A 14,146-nucleotide genomic window follows, 5' to 3' on the forward strand; every position below is an offset into this window, starting at 1 on the left:
AAACCTGCAAAATCAGCAGTCTATCAAATACTTGTTCTCCCCACTGTAGGTCTGTAGCAGTTTGGGTCTAGAGTTTCTCCCCCTTTGAAGAGGGGGATAACCGTGGCAGCTTTCCAATCTTTGGGGATCTCAGACGACACAAAAGAGAGGTTGAACAGGCTAGTAATAGGGGTTGCAACAATTTTGGCTGATAATTTTAGAAAGAGAGGGTCTATGAATGAAGGTTTACAGCATAGGAACACACAGGTTGAGAGATCTGCATCTAGCTGACCTAGGGTTTTATCATTGTCCAACAGTTGCAAGCAAGAGTTTCTATTGGACAAATTCAGGTATGTTTATCCCCGTTTCGTTCCATTTGCTTCTGTTTAATAAGAAACGTTTTTCAACAGAATCGGCAGAATGAATACACCCTGATCACGCGTAAACACAGTTCACTTTCATAGCAGCTACATTTTTATTCCTTCTCACATCTATGCGCTCTCCTTCTCTCACCTTTTCCCTTCGCTTATGGACTTCAATGCACAACACAGGCGAAAAACCTTTCTAGGCCAAACGATCTCATAGCCGCTACACACAGCATTGTCACAGCATTGTCGTCATATTCAACATAAAGTTGTCATAATTACTGCCTGCGGTCCAAACACTTAAAAGACACACCCTGTCCACTCAGCCCTCAAATAAGTGGACACTTCTGATGGCGTATCATGATGTGTGATGAGTAGACACCTGCAGGGCGAGGGGCGAAGGAGGCAGGAAGGATTTTAAATGGACCACCATTGGCCGGAAATTCGTCACTCGTTCATCCCGCGATGATTGTGTTTTCAGCCACCAGTAACTTGTGGGTGCTTTATATGTGCCCCAGTCAATTATGATTGCAAGTCTACATATATTAAATATATAATTATTAATTTACGCCTACTGTATGATAGCTAGCAAACGAATTAGCTAACGTTAGCCTGCCAAGCTGGAACTTCTGAAGAAGGAACATGTTTTATTTCTACAATTTCCAAAAGATAACCAAACCAAAACGTGTTTGTGCCGTCATGTGCGTTAGCAGCACAATTTCAAAAGATAACCAAACCAAAACGTGTTTGTGCCGTCATGTGCGTTAGCAGCACAATTTCCAAAAGATAACCAAACCAAAACGTGTTTGTGCCGTCATGTGCGTTAGGAGCACAATTTCCAAAAGATAACCAAACCAAAACGTGTTTGTGCCGTAACCAAAAAGATAACCAAACCAAAACGTGTTTGTGCCGTCATGTGCGTTAGGAGCACAATTTCCAAAAGATAACCAAACCAAAACGTGTTTGTGCCGTCATGTGCGTTAGGAGCACAATTTCCAAAAGATAACCAAACCAAAACGTGTTTGTGCCGTCATGTGCGTTAGGAGCACAATTTCCAAAAGATAACCAAACCAAAACGTGTTTGTGCCGTCATGTGCGTTAGGAGCACAATTTCTAACTTATTTGCATTCATTTTTACTTACACTTGTATGTTGACTTCTCCATTAATGTGATTTTGGCATTTTGGCACTTCAATCGTCACAAATTGAATTATGGGGAGTTTCAGGCCCCGGAGTGAACATAATTATACACTCGCAAAGGGCCTCACATGCAAACTTCCCTTGCTTGGCTAATTATTTGGACCACCCTCCAAGATGGCGACGGGGATACCCCAAGGGAATAAGGCAAGGGTAAGTGGACAAGGGGTGTCTTTTCAGTGTTTGGACCGCAGCCACTGTGTAAGTCTATGGAAGGGGTTGAGAACCATGAGCCTCCTAGGTTTTGTATTGACTCAATGTACACAGAGGAGGACGGAAGCTAGCTTGTCCAGAAGCCACTCCTGCGTTGTCTTGGCTGTGTGCTTAGGGTCGTTGTCCTGTTGGAAGGTGATCCTTCACCCCAGTCTGACGTCCTGAGCGCTCTGGAGCAGGTTTTCATCAAGGTTCTCTCTGTACTTTGCTCTGTTCGTCTTTCCCTTCACGCTGACTAGTCTCCCAGTCCCTGCCGCTGAAAACATCCCCACAGCATGATGCTGCCACCACCATGCTTCACCGTAGGGATGGTGCCTGGTTTCCTCCAGATGTGACGCTTGGCATTCAGGCCAAATAGTTATTGAGAATCTTGATTCTCATGGTCCATTAGTCCATTAGGTTCCTTTTGGCAAACTCCAAGCGGGCTTCATGTGCCTTTTACTGAGGAGTGGCTTCTTCTGGCCACTCTACCACAAAGGGTTAGGGTTAGGGTTAACTCCCAGTGGGTTATCATGTGCATTTTACTGAGGAGTGGCTTCGTCTGGCCACTCTACCATAAAGGCCTGATTGGTGGAGTACTGCAGAGATGGTTATCCTTCTGGAAGGTTCTCCCATCTCCACAGAGGAACTCCTTAGGAGCTCTATCAGAGAGACCACCAGTTCATTGCTTCCAAACGTCTTCCACTTAAGAATGATGGAGGCCACTGTGTTCTTGGGGAACTTCAGTGCTGCATACATTTTTGGTACCCTTCCCCAAATCTGTGCCTCGACATGGTCTTGTCTCGAACTCTAAGGATAATTCCTTCAACCTCATGGCTTGGTTTTTGCCAAGCACTATTTACTGTGGGGCCTTATATAGACAGGTGTGTGCCTTTCCAAATCATGTCCAATCAGTAGAATTTACCATAGGTGGACGCCAATCAAGTTGTAGAAACATTTCAAGGAAGATCAATGGAAACAGGATGCGCCTGAGTTCAATTTCCAGTCTCATAGCAAAGGGTCTGAATACTTATGTAAATAAGGAATTTCTTTTGATATTTTTATAAAATTTCTGAAATGTCTAAATACCTGTTTTCACTTTGTCTATTTGGGGTAGGGTGTGTATAGTTTGATGAGGATTTTTATTTATTTAATCCATTTAGAATAAAGCTGTAATTTAACAAAATGTCAAAAAATCACGGAGTCTGAATACTTTCCAAATGCACTGTATAATTGTGTATGTGTGTGTGTGTGTGTGTGTGTGTGTGTGTGTGTGTGTGTGTGTGTGTGTGTGTGTGTGTGTGTGTGTGTATATGTGTGTGTGTGTGTGTGTATGTGTGTGTGTGTGTGTGTATGTGTATGTGTGTGTGTGTGTGTGTGTGTGTGTGTGTGTGTGTGTGTGTGTGTGTGTGTGTGTGTGTGTGTGTGTGTGTGTGTGTGTGTGTGTGTGTGTGTGTGTGTATGTGTGTGTGTGTGTGCGTGTGTGTATGTGTGTGTGTGTGTGTGTGTGTGTGTGTGTGTGTGTATATGTGTATGTATGTGTGTGTGTGTGTGTGTGTGTGTGTGTGTGTGTGTGTGTGTGTGTGTGTGTGTGTGTGTGTGTGTGTGTGTGTGTATGTGTATGTGTGTGTGTGTGTGTGTGTGTGTGTGTGTGTATGTGTGTGTGTGTGTGTGTGTGTGTGTGTGTAGGGATGACACCACTGATTGCCTGGCTGATGGTGTTTCTCTGTGATCTGACAGCAGGTAATGTAATTCTGCACCCTATTTTATTTTTACCTTTATTTTACAAGTCAGTTAAGAACACATTCTTATTCTTATTTATTTAACCATTATTTAACCAGGAAGGGGTCATTGAGATTAAAATGTATTTTTTTGAACCCATTGAATTCGCAAGAGTATAAAACAGCAAATTAAAAACATTGACAGGTCAGGGAATCAGCCTCAAAATCCTTCATCAGTGATTTAAAAACACCAATCAGGACAAGTTCTTCCAGTTTAAAAGTATTTTGTAAGGTGTTCCAAGACAATGGCGCAGAGGACATAAAAGCCTTTTACCAAATTCAATTTGGAACAGTTAGCAGGATAAAGTCCAGCGAACGAATAGAGTACCCACCACATTTCTGAACAATAAAAATGCACAAATAAAAGGTAGTAAACCCAAAATAGCTTTGTAAATAAAAGTATACCAGTGACTGAGCCTACGAGAGACTAGAGAAGGCCAGCCAACCCTGGTATACAAAGTGCAGTGGTGCGTAAGGGTTTTGCAGTTTAAAATAAATCTCAAAGTGCCACGATAAAGAGTGTCAATTGATCTCAAACACTGAGCGGAAGCATTCATATATAAAATATCGCCATAGTCTAGTAAAGGCATAAATGTAGCTGATACTAGCATCCTTCTGGCTTCAAAAGAAAAACAGGCCTTATTCCTAAAATAAAATCCCAATATCAGCTTAAATTTTTTTGTAAATTGTTGAATATGCAATTTAAAAGAGAGGCCATCATAAATTATAATTCCAAGATATTTATATGAGGTTACAACCTCTATCTCCTTGCCCTGACAGGTAGTAGGTGAAAGGTTCAGAGGTCTATTTCTTCCATTAGAAAACACCATTAGTTTAGTTTTGTCAGTATTGAGGATAAGCTTCAATTCACACAAGGTATGTTGAACAGTATAAAAAGCAGTTTGCAAGTTCTGGAAAGCTTTTGTAAGAGACGAGGCACAACAGTAAACAACAGTATCATCAGCTTAAAAATGAAGTTGTGCATTTTGGACATTTTTGTCGAAATAATTTATATAAATAGTGAATAAGAGAGGACCAAGTACAGAGCCTTGGGGCACACCATTCAAGACATACAATTTAACAGACATACGCCCATCAAATTGAGTGCACTGCGTTCTATCAGACAGATAGTTAGCAAACCATGCAACTGCATGCTCCGAAAGACCTACACTCGACAATCTCTGCTTTAGTATAGCATGATCAACTGTATCAAAAGCCTTAGAAAGATCAATCAAAAGTGAGACACAGTGCTGTTTTTGTCAAGGGCTTCAGTGATATTTACATTTACATTGATATCATTTAAAACCTTCATGGCTGCTGTAATTGTGCTATGCTTCTTCCTGAAGCCCGATTGGTACATTGATAAAATAGAGTTAGAAAATAACAACTATTTTAGCTGTTCACTTACAAGGGTTTCAAGTATTTTCTATGACGGCCTAGGAACAGTGGGTTAACTGCCTTGTTCAGGGGCAGAACAACAGATTTGTTCCTTGATCTCAGTGATTTGATCTTGCAACCTTTCAGTTACTAGTCCAACGCTCTAACCACTAGGCTACGCAGCCTATACAGCAATCTGTGTGCTGTGGCATAGCTCCGGTCCCGTAGCGCTGGTCCCGTAGCTCTGGTCCGGTAGCGCCGGTCCCGTAGCACCTGTCCCGTAGCTCTGGTCCGGTAGCGCCGGTCCCGTACTGCCGGTCCCGTAGCGCCCGGTCCCGTAGCGCCGGTCCCGTAGCGCCCGGTCCCGTAGCGCCCGGTCCCGTAGCGCCCGGTCCCGTACTGCCGGTCCCGTAGCGCCCGGTCCCGTAGCGCCCGGTCCGTACTGCCGGTCCCGTAGCGCCGGTCCCGTAGCGCCGGTCCCGCACTGCCGGTCCCGTAGCGCCGGTCGGTCCCGTAGCGCCCGGTCCCGTAGCGCTGGTCCCGTAGCGCCGGTCCCGTAGCGCCGGTCCCGTAGCGCCGGTCCCGTACTGCCGGTCCCGTAGCGCCGGTCCCGTAGCGCCTGTCCCGTAGCGCTGGTCCCGCACCGCCCGGTCCGTAGCGCTGGTTTCCGTACCGCCGGTCCCGTAGCGCCGGTCCCTTACTGACGGTCCCGTAGCACTGGTCCCGTACTGCCGGTCCCGTAGCGCTGGTCCCGTAGCGCCGGTCCGTACCGCCGGTCCCGCACCGCCGGTCCCGTACCGCCGGTCCCGTACCGCCGGTCCCGTAGCTCCGGTCCCGTAGCTCCGGTCCCGCATCGCTGGTCCCGTAGCTCCGGTCCCGTAGCGCTGGTCCCGTAGCTCCGGTCCCGTACAGGATTTTGAAAAATTCGCAAAATCTCCAATCTAAATAATGGTTCTACCATTTGGAGAAACCGATTTGATTCTGAGTTCGAACATATAAAGTTTGTCTGGGAAAACTATTTCAATTCACTTCACTCGTGCATAAACATAGAGGGAGGCTTGCGCTGCTGGTGCTGGCACACGCTCAGAACTGAAGCAGATCAGACAATCTGGCAAGGTTGATATCAAGATTTTAATTTGGTAACATTGCACAGTGTGACATGAGATAATCGTAAAAGACTGAATCCGAGGTACAGTCTGCAAACGCCTTAAAAGGAAGGAGCACAGATACGCTGATAGGTAAGATGGAGGAGCACAGATACGCTGATAGGTAAGAGGGAGGAGCACAGATACGCTGATAGGTAAGAGGGAGGAGCACAGATACGCTGATAGGTAAGAGGGAGGAGCACAGATACGCTGATAGGTAAGAGGGAGGAGCACAGATACGCTGATAGGTAAGAGGGAGGAGCACAGATACGCTGATAGGTAGGAGGGAGGAGCACAGATACGCTGATAGGTAAGAGGGAGGAGCACAGATACGCTGATAGGTAGGAGGGAGGAGCACAGATACGCTGATAGGTAAGATGGAGGAGCACAGATACGCTGATAGGTAAGAGGGAGGAGCACAGATACGCTGATAGGTAAGAGGGAGGAGCACAGATACGCTGATAGGTAAGAGGGAGGAGCACAGATACGCTGATAGGTAAGAGGGAGGAGCACAGATACGCTGATAGGTAAGAGGGAGGAGCACAGATACGCTGATAGGTAAGAGGGAGGAGCACAGATATGCTGATAGGTAAGAGGGAGGAGCACAGATACGCTGATAGGTAAGAGGGAGGAGCACAGATACGCTGATAGGTAAGAGGGAGGAGCACAGATACGCTGATAGGTAGGAGGGAGGAGCACAGATACGCTGATAGGTAAGAGGGAGGAGCACAGATACGCTGATAGGTAAGAGGGAGGAGCACAGATACGCTGATAGGTAGGAGGGAGGAGCACAGATATGCTGATAGGTAAGAGGGAGGAGCACAGATACGCTGATAGGTAAGAGGGAGGAGCACAGATACGCTGATAGGTAAGAGGGAGGACACCTTCACTATCCATAACACCTTCACTATCCACTATCCATAACACCTTCACTATCCATAACACCTTTATCAAAAACAATGTTAAGAAAACTCTGTCTGAACACACAGATAAAGACAGCAGAAGGCTTGTGGATCTGGTTTGGGTTAGCTCTGATTCTGTGTGTGTGTGTGTGTGTGTGTGTGTGTGTGTGTGTGTGTGTGTGTGTGTGTGTGTGTGTGTGTGTGTGTGTGTGTGTGTGTGTGTGTGTGTGTGTGTGTGTGTGTGTAGGGGTGGAACGTCCTGAGGTGATGTGTCGTCGGTCCTGTGAGGAGCTGAATGATCTATTATCAGAGCTGCATGGCCTCCACATCGTTACCACTAGTCTGCTGCACGACCTTCAGAGAGCTGTAAGACACACAGACACATACAGACAGGGTTGGCTAGGTTACTTCCTAAATGGAATTCGTGACAGTTACTGGTTACCTGTCCTAACTAGTAATCAGTAATGTAACTTTTGGAATACTCAAAATCAGTAACGTAATCTGATTACATTCAGTTACTTTTAGATTACTTTCCCCTTAAGAGGCATTAGAAGAAGACAACAATGTATGTAACCAATTGAACCACATCTATTGCAGGATAAATTAATGTTAAAGTTTACATAGCTGGTCATATATGGATGTTAAATTGGTACTTTATGGATTGGTTAAGTAGGCTTCTACTAACACATCCATGATATCAACATCATACATGGATGTTAAATGGTACTTTATGGATTGGTTAAGTAGGTTTCTACTAACACATCCATGATATCAACATCATACATGGATGTTAAATGGTACTTTATGGATTGGTTAAGTAGGTTTCTACTAACACATCCATGATATCAACATCATACATGGATGTTAAATGGTACTTTATGGATTGGTTAAGTAGGTTTCTACTAACACATCCATGATATCAACATCATACATGGATGTTAAATGGTACTTTATGGATTGGTTAAGTAGGCTTCTTCTAACACATCCATGATATCAACATCATACATGGATGTTAAATGGTACTTTATGGATTGGTTAAGTAGGCTTCTACTAACACATCCATGATATCAACATCATACATGGATGTTAAATGGTACTTTATAGATTGGTTAAGTAGAGGCTTCTACTAACACATCCATGATATCAACATCATACATGGATGTTAAATGGTACTTTATGGATTGGTTAAGTAGAGGCTTCTACTAACACATCCATGATATCAACATCATACATGGATGTTAAATGGTACTTTATGGATTGGTTAAGTAGGCTTCTACTAACACATCCATGATATCAACATCATACATGGATGTTAAATGGTACTTTATGGATTGGTTAACTAGGTTTCTACTAACACATCCATGATATCAACATCATACATGGATGTTAAATGGTACTTTATGGATTGGTTAAGTAGGCTTCTACTAACACATCCATGATATCAACATCATACATGGATGTTAAATGGTACTTTATGGATTGGTTAAGTAGGCTTCTACTAACACATCCATGATATCAACATCATACATGGATGTTAAATGGTACTTTATAGATTGGTTAAGTAGGCTTCTACTAACACATCCATGATATCAACATCATACATGGATGTTAAATGGTACTTTATGGATTGGTTAAGTAGGCTTCTACTAACACATCCATGATATCAACATCATACATGGATGTTAAATGGTACTTTATGGATTGGTTAAGTAGGCTTCTACTATCACATCCATGATATCAACATCATACATGGATGTTAAATGGTACTTTATGGATTGGTTAAGTAGGCTTCTACTAACACATCCATGATATCAACATCATACATGGATGTTAAATGGTACTTTATGGATTGGTTAAGTAGGCTTCTTCTAACACATCCATGATATCAACATCATACATGGATGTTAAATGGTACTTTATGGATTGGTTAAGTAGGCTTCTACTAACACATCCATGATATCAACATCATACATGGATGTTAAATGGTACTTTATAGATTGGTTAAGTAGAGGCTTCTACTAACACATCCATGATATCAACATCATACATGGATGTTAAATGGTACTTTATGGATTGGTTAAGTAGAGGCTTCTACTAACACATCCATGATATCAACATCATACATGGATGTTAAATGGTACTTTATGGATTGGTTAAGTAGGCTTCTACTAACACATCCATGATATCAACATCATACATGGATGTTAAATGGTACTTTATGGATTGGTTAACTAGGTTTCTACTAACACATCCATGATATCAACATCATACATGGATGTTAAATGGTACTTTATGGATTGGTTAAGTAGGCTTCTACTAACTCATCCATGATATCAACATCATACATGGATGTTAAATGGTACTTTATGGATTGGTTAAGTAGGCTTCTACTAACACATCCATGATATCAACATCATACATGGATGTTAAATGGTACTTTATAGATTGGTTAAGTAGGCTTCTACTAACACATCCATGATATCAACATCATACATGGATGTTAAATGGTACTTTATGGATTGGTTAAGTAGGCTTCTACTAACACATCCATGATATCAACATCATACATGGATGTTAAATGGTACTTTATGGATTGGTTAAGTAGGCTTCTACTATCACATCCATGATATCAACATCATACATGGATGTTAAATGGTACTTTATGGATTGGTTAAGTAGGCTTCTACTAACACATCCATGATATCAACATCATACATGGATGTTAAATGGTACTTTATGGATTGGTTAAGTAGGCTTCTACTAACACATCCATGATATCAACATCATACATGGATGTTAAATGGTACTTTATGGATTGGTTAAGTAGGCTTCTACTAACACATCCATGATATCAACATCATACATGGATGTTAAATGGTACTTTATGGATTGGTTAAGTAGGCTTCTACTAACACATCCATGATATCAACATCATACATGGATGTTAAATGGTACTTTATAGATTGGTTAAGTAGGCTTCTACTAACACATCCATGATATCAACATCATACATGGATGTTAAATGGTACTTTATGGATTGGTTAAGTAGGCTTCTACTAACACATCCATGATATCAACATCATACATGGATGTTAAATGGTACTTTATGGATTGGTTAAGTCGGCTTCTACTAACACATCCATGATATCAACATCATACATGGATGTTAAATGGTACTTTATGGATTGGTTAAGTAGGCTTCTACTAACACATCCATGATATCAACATCATACATGGATGTTAAATGGTACTTTATGGATTGGTTAAGTAGAGGCTTCTACTAACACATCCATGATATCAACATCATACATGGATGTTAAATGGTACTTTATGGATTGGTTAAGTAGGCTTCTACTAACACATCCATGATATCAACATCATACATGGATGTTAAATGGTACTTTATGGATTGGTTAAGTAGAGGCTTCTACTAACACATCCATGATATCAACATCATACATGGATGTTAAATGGTACTTTATGGATTGGTTAAGTAGAGGCTTCTACTAACACATCCATGATATCAACATCATACATGGATGTTAAATGGTACTTTATGGATTGGTTAAGTAGAGGCTTCTACTAACACATCCATGATATCAACATCATACATGGATGTTAAATGGTACTTTATGGATTGGTTAAGTAGAGGCTTCTACTAACACATCCATGATATCAACATCATACATGGATGTTAAATGGTACTTTATGGATTGGTTAAGTAGAGGCTTCTACTAACACATCCATGATATCAACATCATACATGGATGTTAAATGGTACTTTATGGATTGGTTAAGTAGGCTTCTTCTAACACATCCATGATATCAACATCATACATGGATGTTAAATGGTACTTTATGGATTGGTTAAGTAGGCTTCTACTAACACATCCATGATATCAACATCATACATGGATGTTAAATGGTACTTTATGGATTGGTTAAGTAGGCTTCTACTAACACATCCATGATATCAACATCATACATGGATGTTAAATGGTACTTTATGGATTGGTTAAGTCGGCTTCTACTAACACATCCATGATATCAACATCATACATGGATGTTAAATGGTACTTTATGGATTGGTTAAGTAGGCTTCTACTAACACATCCATGATATCAACATCATACATGGATGTTAAATGGTACTTTATGGATTGGTTAAGTAGAGGCTTCTACTAACACATCCATGATATCAACATCATACATGGATGTTAAATGGTACTTTATGGATTGGTTAAGTAGGCTTCTACTAACACATCCATGATATCAACATCATACATGGATGTTAAATGGTACTTTATGGATTGGTTAAGTAGAGGCTTCTACTAACACATCCATGATATCAACATCATACATGGATGTTAAATGGTACTTTATGGATTGGTTAAGTAGAGGCTTCTACTAACACATCCATGATATCAACATCATACATGGATGTTAAATGGTACTTTATGGATTGGTTAAGTAGGTTTCTACTAACACATCCATGATATCAACATCATACATGGATGTTAAATGGTACTTTATGGATTGGTTAAGTAGAGGCTTCTACTAACACATCCATGATATCAACATCATACATGGATGTTAAATGGTACTTTATGGATTGGTTAAGTAGAGGCTTCTACTAACACATCCATGATATCAACATCATACATGGATGTTAAATGGTACTTTATGGATTGGTTAAGTAGGCTTCTTCTAACACATCCATGATATCAACATCATACATGGATGTTAAATGGTACTTTATGGATTGGTTAAGTAGGCTTCTACTAACACATCCATGATATCAACATCATACATGGATGTTAAATGGTACTTTATGGATTGGTTAAGTAGGTTTCTACTAACACATCCATGATATCAACATCATACATGGATGTTAAATGGTACTTTATGGATTGGTTAAGTAGGCTTCTACTAACACATCCATGATATCAACATCATACATGGATGTTAAATGGTACTTTATGGATTGGTTAAGTAGGCTTCTACTAACACATCCATGATATCAACATCATACATGGATGTTAAATGGTACTTTATGGATTGGTTAAGTAGGCTTCTACTAACACATCCATGATATCAACATCATACATGGATGTTAAATGGTACTTTATGGATTGGTTAAGTAGGCTTCTACTAACACATCCATGATATCAACATCATACATGGATGTTAAATGGTACTTTATGGATTGGTTAAGTAGGCTTCTACTAACACATCCATGATATCAACATCATACATGGATGTTAAATGGTACTTTATGGATTGGTTAAGTAGGCTTCTACTAAAACATCCATGATATCAACATCATACATGGATGTTAAATGGTACTTTATGGATTGGTTAACTAGGTTTCTACTAACACATCCATGATATCAACATCATACATGGATGTTAAATGGTACTTTATGGATTGGTTAAGTAGAGGCTTCTACTAACACATCCATGATATCAACATCATACATGGATGTTAAATGGTACTTTATGGATTGGTTAAGTAGGCTTCTACTAACACATCCATGATATCAACATCATACATGGATGTTAAATGGTACTTTATGGATTGGTTAAGTAGGCTTCTACTAACACATCCATGATATCAACATCATACATGGATGTTAAATGGTACTTTATAGATTGGTTAAGTAGGCTTCTACTAACACATCCATGATATCAACATCATACATGGATGTTAAATGGTACTTTATGGATTGGTTAAGTAGGCTTCTACTAACACATCCATGATATCAACATCATACATGGATGTTAAATGGTACTTTATGGATTGGTTAAGTAGGCTTCTACTAACACATCCATGATATCAACATCATACATGGATGTTAAATGGTACTTTATGGATTGGTTAAGTAGAGGCTTCTACTAACACATCCATGATATCAACATCATACATGGATGTTAAATGGTACTTTATGGATTGGTTAAGTAGAGGCTTCTACTAACACATCCATGATATCAACATCATACATGGATGTTAAATGGTACTTTATGGATTGGTTAAGTAGGCTTCTACTAACACATCCATGATATCAACATCATACATGGATGTTAAATGGTACTTTATGGATTGGTTAAGTCGGCTTCTTCTGACCCACCGCTTTCTACTACATATAATAAGACGATTAAATTATATCTTTACATTAAAAACCAAAGTCTATCAGAATTCTACTCATTCCAATAAATGTTATACCCCTTGATCTTCAAGAACAGGAAATATGGAAGTATTGATTAGCCTAATAGTTTTACCTGAGCATGACCCACCTGAGCATAGCCAGCCCTACTATGTTTATGATTTAGTTGTCATGGAGAACTGAATGGGCTCATTGATTAAAGTTGAAAAATAAATGCCTCACTCATGGAATGGCTTTGAGCACTACTGAAAAGTGCTATTTACATGTGAATAATGAATACGCTTCATTTGCTACAGGCCTATTGGTGAACTTTGTGTTGGTGACACTTTGATATCTTGATAATATGCAGCTGTTTAAAGGGCAAGTCCACAGATGGAACAATAACAAAACGACCTCCCCGCCTCTGTTTTGGTAAAAAGCTGAGGATGGGCCTGGAGAAATGTAACCACTCTCAGATTAATAGACAGAGCTGTGGAAGCAAGGACTGACCATCCAGGATATCAACACTATTGTTTTAACCATGTTTTGAGGCTGTACAGTGTTTGATTACATTTAATGTTTACAAACATTGGAGGGAAAAAAATATATATCTTGGGTTCTCATGGAGTGTGACACACACACACACACACACACACACACACCATCAGTGCTAACCATAACCAGATCCACAAGCCTCCTGCCGTCTTCATCTGTGTGTGTTCAGACAGAGGAGAATGAGGCATTGCGTGAAGCTCTCTCTGAGCTGGGCAGCAGTTTGGACAGAGAGGGAGGAGGAGAAGATGATGAAGAGGAGAGAGTGTGTGTTCAGGACGGACGTGTGTATCAGCGGGAGGAGGACTGGGTTTCAGACAGCTGCACATTCTGTACCTGCCAGGTAAACACACACACACACACACACACACACACACACACACACACACACACACACACACACACACACACACACACACACACACACACACACACACACACACACACACACACACACACACACACACACACACACACGCACGCTCAACTCTTGAGTCAAGATATCTCTAGGCCCT

At 40.8% G+C, this 14,146-nt stretch overlaps 1 long non-coding RNA gene across 1 annotated transcript; it reads left to right on the forward strand.

The window, feature by feature from the left end:
- The first annotated feature begins 3,416 nt into the window (after window positions 1-3,416).
- LOC127922437 (uncharacterized) lies at window positions 3,417-13,969 on the forward strand. Its single transcript, XR_008111369.1, has 3 exons — window positions 3,417-3,475; window positions 7,185-7,303; window positions 13,804-13,969. It is a non-coding gene; the product is annotated as an uncharacterized LOC127922437 (long non-coding RNA).
- Window positions 13,970-14,146: the final 177 nt, after the last annotated feature.

The sequence above is a fragment of the Oncorhynchus keta genome, unplaced genomic scaffold, assembly GCF_023373465.1.
Source record: "Oncorhynchus keta strain PuntledgeMale-10-30-2019 unplaced genomic scaffold, Oket_V2 Un_contig_25707_pilon_pilon, whole genome shotgun sequence".
Lineage (NCBI taxonomy): Eukaryota > Metazoa > Chordata > Actinopteri > Salmoniformes > Salmonidae > Oncorhynchus > Oncorhynchus keta.